The sequence below is a fragment of the Aquarana catesbeiana genome, linkage group LG03 (assembly GCF_042186555.1).
Source record: "Aquarana catesbeiana isolate 2022-GZ linkage group LG03, ASM4218655v1, whole genome shotgun sequence".
Classification (NCBI taxonomy): domain Eukaryota; kingdom Metazoa; phylum Chordata; class Amphibia; order Anura; family Ranidae; genus Aquarana; species Aquarana catesbeiana.
In genome coordinates, this window is record NC_133326.1 from 623,102,676 (window position 1) to 623,120,124 (window position 17,449).

Sequence of the window (17,449 nt, forward strand, 5' to 3'; positions counted from 1 at the left end):
TATCACTTCCATTTTTGATTCATCACTTATGGACTTCTTTTTTATCACCCATTTTATATGGTCTATTTAAGATGGACTAACATGTTATACTTGATATTTGATTTAATTTACTCACTACGGAATTTATGTTTACATTTATTTATTTTTAAACGCTACACTATTTTTTTTTAGTTTTCTATCACATAAAATCCCCAAAAAATACCTTTGCATATTTGGTTTAACATGACAAAAAATTTCAAGCGGAATGAATACTTTTTCAAGGCACTGTAGTTCTGCTTTATTTATACCACCCACAGAATGCTGGGCATTATCCCTACCAGGGATATAAAAGCTTAGCAGGGTGGAGTCTAGACAGTTCGTCTATCAGAAGAACTAACCTTCAGCCAGGAGAGAGGGAACCTACAGTAGGGTTGCCACCTCATCCCTTTAAAACCCAACACATATTAATTAAACAGGTTCTGTGGCTGATTATTATAAGGTGGTAATTTGTCAGAAACCATGAATCAGACCGAGACAGAAGTGCAGTTAAAATCACACTTGTTTAACAATAATAATAGTAAAAGGTAAACAGAGCAATGTAGTCAAATCATAGCCAGAGTTCAGTAACCGGAATGGACAGTCAGACAAGCCAGGACATCAGGGAGCCAGAGATCAGCGTACTGCAGGACAGGCTAAGAAATCAGGAAACCTGAGAATCAGTGTAGTGGAACAGCAAGCAGGATCAGGAACCAGAAGGGACGTCAGCCAAGCAAGTCTTCAACAGGTACACAGGAGAGAGTCTCTGGATGTGTTGACCAAGGCGAAGGCAGAGAGGGACTGAACTGAACAGCTTAAGTAACCAGCAGGACTGATGAACAGGATATCATCATCAGGTGAGTCACTGTGGAAAAAATTGGAGCTGGCAATTAACCGACAGCTGAGCGGCCTACTCTGAGACGGAAGAGCTCAACCCAGCCCTGACATAATTAAACTCACTTGGTGCCTTATCTGCATTAAATTAGCCTCAGAACCTGTGTAGTTCATATGTGTTTGGGTTTAAAGGGATGGGGTGACAACTCCAACCTACAGTGATACATGGATGCTTCCCTTCCTGGGGAAAGCCAAGGGACCTTTCTCTCCATGGGAGGTAAAACAAAGGCCATGCCCTATGCTTGGGGTTGCCTAGACTTTATCCCAGTAGGCTAGGGCACAAGTCACTCTCAACATATTGTCTCCTAAAAATTTTGTTGTAAATCAGCTTGAACTGCCTTACCACGCTATTGTTTCGAGTATCGTTTACAGACTGAAAAAAAACCCACAACAAGTGCATTTTTGAGAGGAGCTTTTGGACAGAAAGAAATGCTTCATGCACCTAAACACAGCATTTAAGTGCATTAAGCATTTTTCAGTGTACATTTTTCTAGTGTTTTGGGGGAAAGGCTTATAAACACAAATGCGCCTAGACGTGCCTAAACGTATGTATAATATGCTCCATAGGAGCATTCTTTTGTGCTGTTTTTTTCTGCCAGCAGTCCTGGCATTTTTTTTTTGCTGCCTAGTGTACATGGACCTTAAGGCCCATTTCACATTATCGTGAGGTGGGAACAAGCATTACCGCTATGTGATTATGATTTTCACTTGATTCTGTGTATGGCATAGGGCAGCCCATTCACTATGTGTGTTTGTCGCCCATAAAGAAGTAGCAAGCTTCATGCGATTTTAAAGCCACAGTTTGCCGTGATTGCCACTTGGTCCTGTCACGCGATAATCATGGCTTGAATCGCATTGTGTTTGGGGTGCTATTGAAGGATAATTGTGCTGCGATTGCCACATGATTTAGACTTGCGAGCAGAATCGCAGTATTTCTGCCCACAATTCCAAACCACGAAGTGTGAATAGAGCCCAAATGTCTATACTTCTCACAATAACAATTAAAATGTGCAAAACCACAAAATTTCATACACATGCAGATCATTTAGTAATAAATTAGTGAATAAAAAAGACACTATCCTGTTTGTACTTAAAATAATAATACTAAATCAATAAAAAATGTGCATACCCGCACGCATGTGTTATAAAAACGAAATAACCTCATAAAGTGCTATACAAAAAATGCCAATATCTGTGTTCATGAGAATCTCTCAATAAGCATAAAAACTATCCAGGTAAAGTATTCCAAGTCCCAAGTGCACTTAACATAAGTGTCCAATACTGCGCAATCAGCAAATTCCAGCGAAGATGTTCTTCCGATATGTGAGCAATCCACATAGTACTCAATACAGTGAATTCAAGGGTGGAATCCTATTCCTGTCTGAAATGCCTCTCTTTTAGGATTGGTTCACACCTATGCATTTTTAGTGCGTTTTCAGTTTTGCAGAAACACACATACAGTCTATTTAACATGGTTTCCTATGGATTTAGTTCACATCTGTGCATTTTATGGAAAGGGCCAGGGACTTTTTTCAGGTTTTTGGTTCCATAGACTTCAATGGATCAAAAATGTGTATTAAAAAATGCAAAATGCACCTGGAATATGCAAACTGCAACCTGCATAGGTGTAAGGCTGGATTCACACCTAGGCATTTTTAGTGCTTTTTGCATTTTGCATATTTGCACTACAGTCCATTTAACATGGTTTCCTATGGAACACGCTCTGTAGTGCAAATCTGCAAAATGCACTAAAAATGCATAGGTGTGAATCCAGCCTAAATTAGGTCTTAGTTCTAGGTGGAGATGAGTATCAATAACTGTACTATTGATTTATAGTTTGTCTGTGTTGCACTAAGCTCAACCATCCTTTAGAATACTGTACTGGACATAGGTGTGCACCTCAAAGCTCAAAAACATGCATTTCTATATATACTGACGGTGTCAATAGGGCAGAGATTGGTGTCAGTAGGGCAGAGGATGGTGTCAGTAGTTTTTACTGTTATTATTTTATTTTTTACCATTTTAGTTTTTAATACATTTTTTTAGGCCCCCCCTTTAGGGGGCTTTGCAAAAATATCAGGGTTTAAACAAGAGGGAATCTGCAACACATAAGGTGTTTAGGGTGTGCCCAGGCACACCTGCCACACCCTATGCGCACACCTATGGTACTGGATAGTTTTAAATGCTCATACGTATAAAGCAAAAGTATTTGTGAAAAAAGCTCCGATGGGTTTGCCTAAACATCACTGCTCTTTAATTTGTAATATGATTAGAGGGTGGGGTAGGGGTGTGTCTATTGCCTACATTTTCTGTGCTAAAAGGTGTTTTTATTCATATCCTTCAAGATTGGCAGGTATGTATATAGTATTTAAAAAAAAGTATTTTACACACAACTAATGTAATTGCAAAGCCCTATACAGCAGTAATCTGACAGGGAGAGGGAGGGGTAACATTTGGGGCCAATCAGGTCTATTGGGTGCACATGTGCTGACAAGAAGAGAAACCGCAGAGATGATCCTGTCAATCTACTGTTGCTCCTTAACCACTTGACCTCTGGAAGATTTACTCCCTTCCTGACCAGGCCATTTTTTTGTGATAGGGCACTGCATTACTTTAACTGACAATTGCGAGGTCGTGCAACACTGTACCCAAATAAAATTTATGTAATTTTTTTCCCACAAACAGAGCTTTGTTTTGGTGGTATTTGATCACCACTGTGTTTTTTGTTTTTTTGTTTGTCTATAAACAAAGAAAAAACAACATTTATTTATTTATTTTATTTTTTACTAGTTTCTTACTAGTAATGGCGGCGGTCAGCGACTTATAGCAGGACTGCGATATGCAGACAAATTGGACACTAACTGACACTTTTTGGGAACCAGGGACATTAATACTGATAAGTGCTAAAAATATGCACTGTCACTGTACTAATGACACTGGCTGGGAATGGGGTTAAACATTGGGGGATCAAAGGGTTAAATGTGTGCCTAGCTGGTGTTTTTTCTTACTGTGGGGAAGGTGCTTGTACTTTTTATAAGGGAAGGCATGGATCCATGTTCCTGCTTTGCAGAAACACAGAATCCATTCCTTCCCTCCTGTCAGAACGGCAATCTGCCTTGTTTATATGTGTGTATCGAGTGATCAGCGGGTGCCGGCAGACATCGAGTCCGCAGTACCCGCTCATTGGCACCTGCTGTGAATAATCACATCGGGAGCGAGCCGCTGGCAGGAAATGCCTGTGTGTCTTATGGAGCGAATATTGACCAGGACCGCCCCCACCATGTTAGAATACCGGGCGGCCGTCTCCCACGAGCGCTGGGCGATCTCCCGGCTGAGCCTGTCATCTGTCACTTGGCTTTGCCTGTCACAGACAGAAGACAGAGCAGGCTGAATGGAGCGCGGACACGGCGCCAGCTCAGGCTGCTCTGTTGGATGTGATGTCGTCCTTGCCAGGCACAGGTCAGGCTGCATTTTATAGCACAGGTCAGGCTGCATTTTATAGCACAGGTCAGGCTGCATTTTATAGCACAGGTCAGGCTGCATTTAATTGGCACTGGTAAATATTTTAGTACACCATCTTATGGTCAGGTGCATATATATATATATATATATATATATATATATATATATATATATCACACACACACACAGGCGCATCTAAAAAAAAATTTTTAAAAATTGAATGTCTTAAAGTTAATTTATTTTAGTAATTCAATTCAAAAAGTGAAACTCCTATATTTTATATACAGTACGGAAAGTATTCAGACCCCCTTAAATTTTTCACTCTTTGTTATATTGCAGCCATTTGCTAAAATCATTTAAGTTCATTTTTTTCCTCATTAGTGTACACACAGCACCCCATATTAAAGGAAAACACATAATTGTTGACATTTTTGCAGATTTATTAAAAAAGAAAAACTGAAATATCACATGGTCCTAAGTATTCAGACCCTTTGCTGTGACACTCATATATTTAACTCAGGTGCTGTCCATTTCTTCTGATCATCCTTGAGATGATTAGGAAAGCCACACACCTGTCTATATAAGACGTTACAGCATGTCAGAGGTCAAAAGAACTGCGTGAAGAGCTCAGAGACAGAATTGTGGCAAGGGACAGATGTGGTGGAGGTTACAAACAAAATTCTGCTGTACTTAACAGTGGCCTCCATAATCCTTAAATAGAAGACGTTTGGGAAACCAGAACTCTTCCTAGAGCTGGCCGTCCGGCCGAGCCTGTGGCACTGCTGAGGTGTTATAGAAGCCCAGGTTGCTTTGATAGCGGCTTTCAGCTTGTCTGCATTGTTGGGTCTGGTGTCTCTCATCTTCCTCTTGATAATACCCCACAGATTCTCTATGGGGTTTAGATATTGGTACTTGTGGTAATGTGGACAGGTACCAAGTCCTGCTGGAAAATGAAATCAGCATCTCCATAAAGTTGGTCAGCAGAGGGAAGCATGAAGTGCTCTAGAATTTTCTGGTAGAGGGCTGCGCTGACTTTGGTCTTGATAAAACACAGTGGACCAACACCCGCAGAGGACATGGCTCCCCAAAGTATCACTGACTGTGGAAACTTCACACTGGACCTCATGCAACTTGGATTCTGTGTTTCTCCACTCTTCCTCCAGATGTCACAGTCCCGGGGCATGATGGGACTGTGACGTCATAAGGGGCGGGGTCAACAGGTGATATCACCCGGTGACCACGCCCCATGCCTATATAAGTCAATGCACACTGCATACACAGCATTACAGCGGAAGAAAGCGTCTTGTCAACATCGGAAGAGAAGAAGAGGGAAGAAGACAATGGAGAAGACTGGGCCACCACTAGCAAGAGAACGGCAAAAGAGCAGAAGATAGCGGAGGCAGAAGAACCGGAGAGTGGGAGAAGAACCGGACACCGGGGGAAGAGGGCGGAGAGCGGGAGAAGAGGCCGGAGACAGCGGAGAAGTCGGAAGAGACCCCCGAAGTTGGAAGAAGACCCCCGGAGCTTACTCATCCACATAGAGGGGGGGGCCAGGGGCCCCCTTATTAAAGGGGGCTCCCGGATTATGATAAGCCCCCCGCCCGCAGACCCCGACAACCAACGGCCAGGGTTGTCGGGAAGAGGCCCTTGTCCTCATCAACATGAGGACAAGGTGCTTTGAGGTGGGGGGGCCGCAGGGCTCCCCCCTTCCCCAGAGCACCCACCCCCCCATATTGGGGGCATGCGGCCTGGTATGGTTCAGGAGGGGGGGTGCTCGCTCATCCCCACCCCCTTTCCTAACTGGCCGGGCTGTGTGCTCGGATAAGGGTCTGGTATGGATTTTGTGGGGGGACCCCCACGCCGTTTTTGCGGCGTAGGGGGTTCCCCTTAAAATCCATACCAGACCTAAGGGCCTGGTATGCTCCTGGAGGGGGAACACATGCCAGTTTTTTATTTAAAATTTGGCATGGAGTTCCCCCTCATAATCTTCTTTTTCTTGTAAAGTCACTTCACTATAGATGAGGATCCGACTCGGAGGCAACCTTCATTGAATTCTATGGGTACAGGTCGCCTAGAAGTCGCCTTGAAGTAGTACAGGAAACTTTTCTGAAGTGACTTCAGTAGTGTACGTTAAGACGGCTCTCATTGACTATAATGCAATTCCCAATGTGAAGCGACTTGGGGCGACTTGAGGGCTGACAAGTCGGATCCCAAGTCGTTGTAGCGTGAACCGACCCTTTATAGAGCTTATATATTCTGAAAGTCTTTCAAACTTGATACACAGTCCACTTTTGACAAAATAGGCATCCAAAATGTGAGAAAGATGAAAGAAAATCCGCTCCAAAGGAGAAATGTTCAGGGTAAATTATAATTAATTACTCGAGACGATTAACCATTACCGCAATGCTTGAATGACAATCCCCCAAAAGAAATTTACTTACCAGTTATTACTGGATTTATTGCATATCTCTGGGTATGTTGTTACCAGCAAACCTCTGTGAATCTTCATCCAATATTAGTTGGAAGATGTGTGGATGTCAGGTGGCTAAAATCAGCAATCCCTGCATCTTTCCATCTGTATGTTGCTCATGACAAGTAAGAAAATAAGGGTGCACATAGCGTAATTCAATTTTCCAAAAGGTATGTTTATTTAATAAACCCTCATAGATGTACACTTACAATAAAAACATAAGTTAAAAGCATAAGTAAAATTATACTTGTGAAGTCGCTCCCTCCTGATGTACCTCTTCAACACTACAGCGGTGATCCCGGGTAAGGTAAACTGGAGACCCGACAGCTTGATTCAGTGGCATGGGTTGCTGCGTGATACCCAACATGTCACGCTTCAAAACTGCTTATGAATTGGCGACAAACTTTTACCCTTTAAAAATCTCCATAGGCGACGTTTAAAAAATTCTACAGGTTGCATGTTTTGAGTTACAGAGGAGGTCTAAGGCTAGAATTATTGCTCTCACTCTACCGATCGCGGTGATACCTCACATGTGTGGTTTGAACACCGTTTTCATTTGCAGGCGCTACTCACGTATGCGTTCGCTTCTGCGCGCGAGCTCGGTGGGACGGGGCGCGTTTAAAAAAAATACATTTTTCTTATTTATTTTACCTTTTATTTTTTATTTTTACACTGTTTTAAAAAAAATAAAATTGTGTCACTTTTATTCCTATTACAAGGAATGTAAACATCCCTTGTAATAGAAAAAAAGCATGACAGGACCTCTTAAATATGAGATCTGGGGTCAAAAAGACCTCAGATCTCATATTTACACTAAAATGCAATAAAAAAAAAAATAAATACATTTGTAATTAAAAAAAAATATTTAAAAAAAATGGCTCTTTAAGAGCTATGGGCGGAATGGACGTTTTGACGTTGCTTCCGCCCTGCAATGTCATGGAGACGGGTGGGAGCCATCTACCCCTCACTCGTCTCCATGCCCAGCCACAGAGAGGACCGGACCGCCTCCGCCGCTGCCGTGGCTCCGGTAAGCAGCGGAGGGCACCGGAGCAAGGCAGGAGGGGGGGCCCCTCTCCCGCCGCCGATAAAAGTGATGTTGCGGTGAATCCGCTGCAAAGACCACTTTTATCTAGTAGCGGACCGCCGGCCGAACATGAGGATACCGGGGTTATGGCAGCTAGCTGCTGACGTAACAAGTATTATGAAGTGTATGAAAACTCTTAAGTGCTCTTTCACATTGCCTCCCAGTTGCCCACTTGAATTCTTACATTGCTGTCTGACAGGGCTTTACATATGCTGTTCCCGCTTCACAGCCTAGGCAATTTTAACTCAGGTTGCAGAGTTTAACAGGTGGCACCGTTTATCAAACTCGCCCATTTAGGTCAATGGAGCTGCACTGCAACCGTGAGCCAAACGCTTAGCTTGCAGTTGCGACACGGTCCAGCAATGTAAAATTGCCATTCAGCAATTTTAAAAAAAGTTAAAAAAGCCACGGGAGCCAGTAGTAGCACACCCTGAACGCCTGCCAGTCGCTGCTAAGTATTACCACCTATTTGAAGGAGCCCTAACAAAAATGTTCTCTTTGTTCCCTTTTGGTCTGTTAGGCCCCTTTCACACTGTGGATCCGATCAGGTCCACCTGTCAATTTTTCAGGCAGACCTGATTGGATGGTTCATTCACCCTTATGGACAGGCAAGTGTAACGGACTTGTGTCCATTTTCACCTGCCTACCTCCAGCTCCGATCTGGTCAGCTAAAAAAAATGGAAGGGGATCCATCCTCTTATCTAGGTGGATTGGTTTGGAGGATAGTTGGGTGTAAACGGACAACCATGGAGCAGAGCAGACTCTGTCCATGTCCTAGACACAGACGTGTCATCTGCGCACTCTGCTCCGATCAGCAGGGAATCGGTGAGCTGATCGGGACGGAGTCCGACCCATCTTAAAGGGGCCTTAAATATACAATCAAAAGTGTTTTATCATACAGTCAGAGTATCATAAAAGAGTCCTATCACTCTGGTACAAGTTGATCTTGGTCTCATCTGTCCATAAGATGTTGTTTCAGAAGGCTTTTTTAGATGTTCTTTGGCAAACTCTAATCTGGCCTTCCTGTTTTTGAGGCTCACCAATGGTTTACATCTTGTGGTGAACCCTCTGTATTCACTCTGGTGAAGTCTTTTCTTGATTGTTGACTTTGACATACATACACCTACCTCCTGGAGAGTGTTCTTGATCTGGCCATCTGTTGTGAAGGATGTTTTCTTCACCAGGGAAATAATTCTTTGGTCATCCACCACAGTTGTTTTCTGTGGTCTTCCGGGTCTTTTGGTGTTGCTGAGCTCACCGGTGCATTCTTTCTTTTTAAGGATGTTCCAAACAGTTGATTTGGCTACACCTAATGTTTTTGCCGTCTCTCTGATGGGTTTGTTTTGTTTTTTAAGCCTAATAATGGCTTGCTTCACTGATAGTGAAAGCTCTTTGGATTTTATATTGAGAGTTGACAGCAACAAATTCCAAATGCAAATAGCACACTTGAAATTAACTCTGGACCTTTTATCTGCTCCTTGCTAATGGGATAATGAGGGAATAACACACACCTGGCCATGGAACAGCTGAGCAGCCAATTGTCCTATTACTTTTGGTCCCTTAAAAAGTGAGAGGCACATATACAAACTGTTGTAATTCCTACACCGGTCATCTGATTTGGATGTAAATACCCTCAAATTAAAGCTGAAAGTCTGCAGTTAAAGCACATCTTGTTCGTTTCATTTCAAATCCATTGTGGTGGTGTATAAAGCCAAAAAGATTAGAATTGTGTCGACGTCCCAATATTTATGGACCTGACTGTATGCGTTATGGCTGTTCAGCCAAACAAAAAAAAAGAAAATGAATGCAGCCACCACCTCTTTTTTTTTTTAGGTACCTGGGGTTTAGCCCCAGGTACCTAGAGGAAAATAATTAGGTGGCACTTGTAGCATTGCAACAATTTGCGGGTGTGACAAAATTGTGCAGTGGGAGGGGTTTAAAATTTGTGCCAACTCACTTTGTACACAATAACATATGGTACAGTCCTTGTACCCAAAAAATATTCTTTAATTACTCTGCCACAAGCAAGAGTCTAACAGGGGTCAAGAGTGTGTAACACACAGAGCGCAGGGGTCAGAGGTGCCTAATGCACAGATTGGTAGCCTGAGTACAACAATACGGTGGCGGCTGGTGCTCCAAAGGTCCAGGGCGGCAGAAGGACCTGACCCCCCTGTCACTCCAGCCCCCCCGTTGCCAGCTCACTCACCCTGTGCTGATAGACGGCAGCGGCGGCTGCTTTCTCCCTCCCTTGGTCTCCTCTGTGTCCCGGGCTTCTCTCATGTTGCGTCTCCTCCTCCTCCTTCCTTCCTCGGCCATATGTCTTCTCCTCCAATAGGAGGGCTGCTCCTTTCGGCCAATTGGGAAATGGGTCTCACGACCCGCTTCCTGATTGGTCAGGAGGAGAATCAGTGTGATAATAGCGAATATTCATTCGCAATTGTCACACAACTGGGTGGGCTCAGAGCACACCCTTTTTTGAAGCCAATTAGAGCCTGAAGACTCTAAACATGTGCTTCAACCCCCACACCGCTCATTGGAATCAATGGTCCGGTGCCCTGTATGTAGATCAGGGGGCTGGACGCATGGACGGGGAGGGGGGGGCGCCACTGGAATAAAAAATGACCTCCCTCCCCAAGCCAAACCGACCAGTACAGATCTCCCACTAGTAAAGATCCCCTCCCCCAGGACAGATCTCCCCCAGTACCGATCTCCCCACCACCAAAAAAAGTCCTCCCCAGTATAACCCCCCCCCCTCCCTTCCACAGTACATGTCCCCCCTCCATCAGTTCAGCTCCCCCAGTACTGTTCCTCCAACCTCCCCAGTGCAGTTCTTCTCCCCAGTACAGCTCCCCCAGTAGAGAGCCACCCCTTAGTACAGATCCCCCCCCCCAGTGCAGCCCCTCCTCAGGACAGATCCTAATGACACAGTACTATGATTTTTTTTGTTCTTGGGGTCAGTTTGGCTTTTTGACAATATTTGGAGTAGTATTATTTATACAAAATACATTGCTCATTAAACAAACTACCTTTTTTTTTTTTTTGCATTTTTGTCAGTTTCTCTGCTTTTTATAAAAAATAAATACATTTTCAGTGTTTAGAAAATAACAGCCCATCAAATTAAAGCGAAATGATGTCAATATTTCAACAAAGCAAATGTTGTCTAGTCCCAGATTAATAGCTGATTATACAGTGCTGCCATCTGCTGGTCAATGGTGTAAATGTTATTAAAAATTTCTGCTTTATGGGGTTCAATATAGCTTTGACAGGCTAATGCAGAGCTGCATCACCCACAAGGCAAACTAACTATGATCCTAGGGCCTGACATAGGCTTAAGAGGCCCAGCGTTTGATTTTGTCCCAATTCACACAGGCTGAATAGCTCTGTCATTTTTTTTTTTTTTATAAATACACCTCCAGGTGTCTGGTTTGGGTTAGCAGCCGATTTGCACATCACTAGCCCTCCAAACTTCAAAAACGATGGAAAAAATATTAAACAGTTAAATAGTTTAGTCTATGGAATAACTATATAAATCTTTTTGTCAAAAGAGTTCTTCTTTGAAGTATAAAATTGGTACTAAGTTTGGAAGGCCCTGCCAAAAGCAACAGGACTGGTGGAATAATAACGCACTGCATGTTGTTCATCTTTATCTTTATTTGTTTTTCAGGGGTTGGGCTTGGCCCCCTAGTACCAGTGAGGGGAACTCTTAAGAAGTCAGCATACAAAGACATTTTGGACAATTTCATGCTCCCAACATTGTGGGAACAGTTTGGGGACGGCCCCTTCCTGTTCCAATATGACTGCACACCAGTGCACAAAGCAAGGTCCATAAAGACATGGATGAGTGAGTTTAAGGTGGAGGAACTTGACTGGCCTACTCAGAGTCCTGACCTCAACCTGATAGAACACCTTTGAGAGGAATTCAAGAAGGGACTGTGAGCCAGGCCTTGTCGTCCAACATCAGTGCCTGACCTCACAAATGTGCTTCTGGAAGAATGGTCAAACATTTCCATAGAGACACTCCTAAACCTTGTGGACAGCCTTCCCAGAAGAGTTGAAGCTGTTATAGCTGTAAAGGGTGGGCCAACTCAATATGGAACCCTAAGGACTAAGACTGGGATGCCATTAAAGTTCATGTGCGTGTAAAGGCAGGTGTGCCAATGCTTTTGGTAATATAGTGTATATTCGTACAGCTGGCAGGAAGTGGTTAACAAAAGGTACGAAGGAAACAAATGAATATGAATACACTTCCATGGTTGCATTATAATTAATTTTGGATTTGTTGAAATTTGTTACTATTGTGATTAAGAGATTCCAATACATCCAAATCTCTGAATAACTAAAATTTTGTCTGAATTTTAATTCCTAACAAAACGAAACGCGCGTTTACTGCCACGTACAGCCTCCTATTGAGCTGAATTAGAAGATGCAGCTGTTATGTTAAACACACACAGATGTATGCTCCGGACACACACTATCTGCATGTGAAACATACCTACATGCATGTGTAGATGCTTTACGCAACCCTCAGTGCATAACCGCATAAAGCTGCATCTTCCAAATCATCTCAATGGGTGGCTGTTCATGACAGCACTGGGTCCCAGGAAAGCGATTACACAGACTATGCACACTGTACGGCTATGTGCACAAAGCCTTTCCTCTGCATCTGATCTCTGTATGTAAAATTCTGTGCAAAATGCTAAATGTTTGTGCACACCTGACCATCACACCTACTGTATATCTGATTGCTGGACATCCCATTTCAAAGCCAAGGGCATTAGTATGGAGTTACCAAACTCCCTTTGTTGTTATAACAGCCTTTACTCTTCTAGGAAGACCTTCCACAAAATTTTGGAGTGTGTCTGTTGGAATTTGCTTTTATTCAGACAAAAAAAAAAGCATTTGTGAGGTCAGGTACTGATGATGGACAAAAAGACCTGACTCACAATCAGTGTTCCAATTCATTCAAAGAGGGTTTCAGTAGGGTTGAGGTTTAGACCCCTTTCACACTGAGGGTGTTTTGCAGGCGCTATAGCGTTAAAAATAGCGCCTGCAATCCGCCCTCAAGCAGCTGCAGCATTGTCTCCAGTGTGAAAGCCCGAGAGCTTTCACACCGGAGCACTGCGCTGGCAGGACGGGAAAAAGAGTCCTGCCAGCAGCTTCTTTGAAGCGGTGAAGGAGCGGTGTGTTTACCGCTCCTCCACCGCTGCTCCCCATTGAAATCAATGGGGCAGCGCTGGGATACCGCTGGCAAAACGCCGCTATTGCTATTTAACTATTTTAACCCTTTCTCGGCCGCTAGCGGAGAGTAAAAGCGCCCCGCTAGCGGCCGAAATGCGCCGCTAATCCGACGGTAAAACGCCACTATAAATAGCGGCGTTTTACCGCCGACGCTATGGGCGGCCCGGTGTGAAAGGGCTCTTAGGGCTCTGTGTTGACCACTCTCCTCCAAACCAACTCTGTGTTGACCACTCTCCTCCAAACCATGTCTTTTTTTTTGTTTTTAAAGGGGGTTTTGGGACTTAGTGGCACTGTAGGGGATTCTGGAGGGAGCTGGGGGCAATCGAAGGATGGGGTCTCTGGAGGGGGCTGTGTGTCTCTCCAGGAATCTGGGGCTTTCCATTGACTTTGTAATAGACTGAGGTGCACTGCAAGGACTGTGGGCACTGAGGGATATTGTTGGAGGTTGAGGGCACTATGGGGGGCTGGAGGCTCTGCAGTAAGCTAAGGTGCACTGTTGGGGGCACTAGGGTGGAGGGGGGGTGAAGGCTCTCAGAGGGCCTTGGGGCACTGTGGGAGGTTGAGGAGAAACATGGACCACTATGGAAGGTTATCTGGCACTATGGGAGCTGGGAGGCACCATGGAAGGTTATGGTATCATCTGCAGGTGGCTGGAGGCCCAGGAGGAAAGAGGCTGCGGCCTAAATGGTGAGCCTGGGCCTAGTGGTTGAGAACTGCTCTAGATAAAGCTGCAAGTAGTCCTTTCTGAAAAGCTTCTGATGCATAAGTTCTGAGGAATTTCTGTTAAACCCATGCATTTATATCGCTGCATTTTCAATATCACCAAGGGGAAGAATGTTGCAATTTATCAATAATAACAACTACAACATGTAAAAACATCCACCCAGGTTTAGGCCTCATGCACACAGGCCATTTTCTAAACTCTCCTAGAAGTCTTCCTCCTGGCAGCAGCGTTTTGGCAAAAAGAAGCTTGACGCTTGTAAAAGTGTGAAGCGTGTTTAGCCAAGTCAAGCGTTTTGGCATTAACTCATTTCATTGGCCAGAACAGTGTTTCTCAACTCCAGTCCTCAAGGTACCCCAACAGGTCATGTTTTCAGGCTTACCATTATTATGCACAGGTGATTTGATTAGTTTCACCGCCTACCACAGCCGTTTCATCTGAGTGAAACCCTGAAAACATGAACTGTTGGGGCGCCTTGAGGACTGGAGTTGAGAGACACTGGGCCAGAATAATTTATTATGGTCATTGAAATTAATTAATGCTTAAGTGGCAAACGCACATTGCGTTAACACGTGTCATTGTTTTTTTTCTGTTTAAACTCTGCTGCTCCTGGACACACTGGCAGCAAATTTTTTTTTGCCTGCCTCTAAACTCTCCTGTCACTAAACTCCTCTAAAAGTCTATAGGGGAGGGGTGGAATTACTAAAAGCAAATAGACTGTGCACTTTGCAAAGTTTCTTTGCAGTTGCCCTCTGTAAGTGCAGTTGCTCCAGAGCTTAGTAAGTGAGGTAAGGCTTCACTTTGTAAGGAATACCCAATCGCATGCAAGGAAAAAAAAAAACAGTCTTTTTGCTTGCAAATGATTGGATGATGGAAGTCCGCAGAGTTTCTGCTCATTTACTATGCTCTGGAGCAACTGCTCTTGCATAGCGCACAGTCTTTTTCTCTTTAGTAAATCAACCCCTATGTGTGTATGGATACAGGCTAACATGGAGGGGGGTTTAGAGGCAGGGAAAAAAAAGCACCCCTACTGGCAGCTGTAAAAGCGTCCAGTGTGCATGAGGCCTTTTACTTCTTCCACTGAGTGGTGTGTGATCTACACCACGGATTACTGTAGGTACAGCATTGCTTTTCTAGAAATGAGAATAGTGCATCCCAAGCACATACCTTATAACAAGAAGGGAACCTTCTATCTGCCAGCATTTGGTGAGAGGCTTTGAAGCCTGGAGCCTCCTCCAGATGGACAGTCAGTGGTGAGGGAAGCGGGGAGTCATTAGTTCTGTTATAGGCATCCCAGTAATAAAGGAGTGCGACGGAAGGGAGAATTCCAGAGCAATTGAAAGAATTCTTTATGGCAATCAGCACAGGCCTCAGTTGTTTGGGTCCACCCAGCTGTTGCCATAGATATCTGGAATCAGGAGTGAAACATCTGGTTTTCACGTGAAGCTATTCAGTAATGGGTTTTAACTCTATAGAAGCAATACAGCATTTTATTTATATATATATATATATATATATATATATATATATATATATATATATATATATACACAATGCTGTGAAAAAGTATTTGCCTCCTTTCTGATTTTTTTTTTGCATATTTGTCACACTTAAAGCGGTAGTAAACCCGCTGTTTTTTTTTTTTTCCCTACACCTGTAAGGGAAAAGGCACAATGAGCTAGTATGCACCGAGGCGCCGACATCTCACCCCGAGGGAGCTGACATTTCCCCTCGGTGTGCCTTCTGGGTATCACGGCTCCGGCGCTGTGAGTGGCCGGAGCCGCGATGTCGTCACTCCCGTGCAGGCACGCGGGAGACTTTTTTTCCGGCAAAGTCTGGCGGCTGCCAGGCTTTCAGCCAAGAATCCCCTGTGTGCATGCGCCGCTGCAGTCAGCGGCTCATTGCGAGGGGAATATCTCCTAAACCGTACAGGTTTAGGAGATATTTTTTTTTACCTACAGGTAAGCCTTATTATAGGCTTACCTGTAGGTAAAAGTTTAAAAAAAAGGTATACAACCGCTTTAAATGACAAATTTTATTATTACACAAAGATAACCTGAATAAATAAAAAATGCAGTTTTTAAGTGATGGTTTCATTTATTAAGGCAAAAAAGCTGTCCGAACCTGCCTGGCTTTATGTGAAAAAGTAATTGCCCCCTAAACCTAATAACTGGTTGTGCCACCCTTGGCGGCAACAACTACAATCAAGCGTTTGCGATAACTGGCAATGAGTCTTTCACATTGCTGTGGAGCAATTTTGGGCTTTCACACTGGAGCGATGCGCTGGCAGGACGGTAAAAAAAGTCTTGCCAGCAGAATCTTCGGAGCGGTGAAGGAGCGGAGTGTATACCGCTCCTTCACCGCTCCTGCCCATTGAAATCATTGGGACGGCGCGGCTATACCGCCGGCAAAGCGCCTCTGCAGAGGTGCTTTGCGGTGGTATTTAACCCTTTCTCGGCCGCTAGCGGGGGGTAAAACTGCCCCGCTAGCGGCCACATACCAACGGTAAAACGCCGCTAATAATATTGGCGTTTTACCGCCGACGCCGCCCCCGCTCCAGTGTGAAAGGGCTCTTTCAGAATTGTTTTAATTCAGCCACATTGGAGGGTTTTCCAGTATGAACGGCCTGTGTAAGGTCATGATACAGCATCTCAATTGGATTTAGGTCCGGGCTTTGACTAGGCCACGCCAATACCTCAATTTTGCTTTGTTTTAACCATTTGGATGTGGACTTGCTGTTGTGTTTCGGATCATTGTCCTGCTCCATTACCTAAGTGCACTTAAGCTTGGGGTCACGAACTGATGGCCAGACATTCTCCTTTAGGATTTTCTGGTAGAGCTCAGAATTCATGGTTCCATCAATTATGGTAAGTTGTCCAGGTCCTGAAGCTGCAAAGCAGCCCCAGACCATCACGCTACCACCACCATGTCTGACTGTTGGTAGGATGTTCTTGTTATGAAATGCTGTATTAGTTTTATGCCAGATGTAACTGGACGCACACCTTCCAAAAAGGTACATTTTTGTCTCATCAGTCCACAGAATATTTGCCTAAAAGTCTTGGGGATAATCAAGATGTTTTTTGGTAAATGTGAGATAAGCCTTTGTGTTCTTTTTGGTCAGCAGTGGCTGTGGCCTTGGAACTCCCCCATGGATACCATTTTTGTCCAGTCTCTTTCTTATTGTTGAATCGTGAACACTGATCTCACCTGAGGTAAATGAGGCCTGCAGTTCATTAGATGTTGTTCTGGGTTTCTTTATGACCTCCTGGATGAGTCGTTGTTGTGCTTTTGGAGTCATTTTGGTTGGTCGACCATTCCTGGGAAGGTTCACCACTGTTCCAAACATTCTCCATTTGTGGATAATGGCTCTCACTGTGGTTCGCTGGCATCCCAAAGCCTTAGAAATGGCTTTGTAATCCTTTCCAGACTAATACAGTACATGTCAATGATTTTGTTTCTCATCTGTTCTTGAATTTCCTTAGATCATGGCATGATGTTTTGCTTTTTGAGATCTTTTAGCGTGCTTCATTTTGTCAGATGGATTTACTCGGGTTATCTTTGTGTA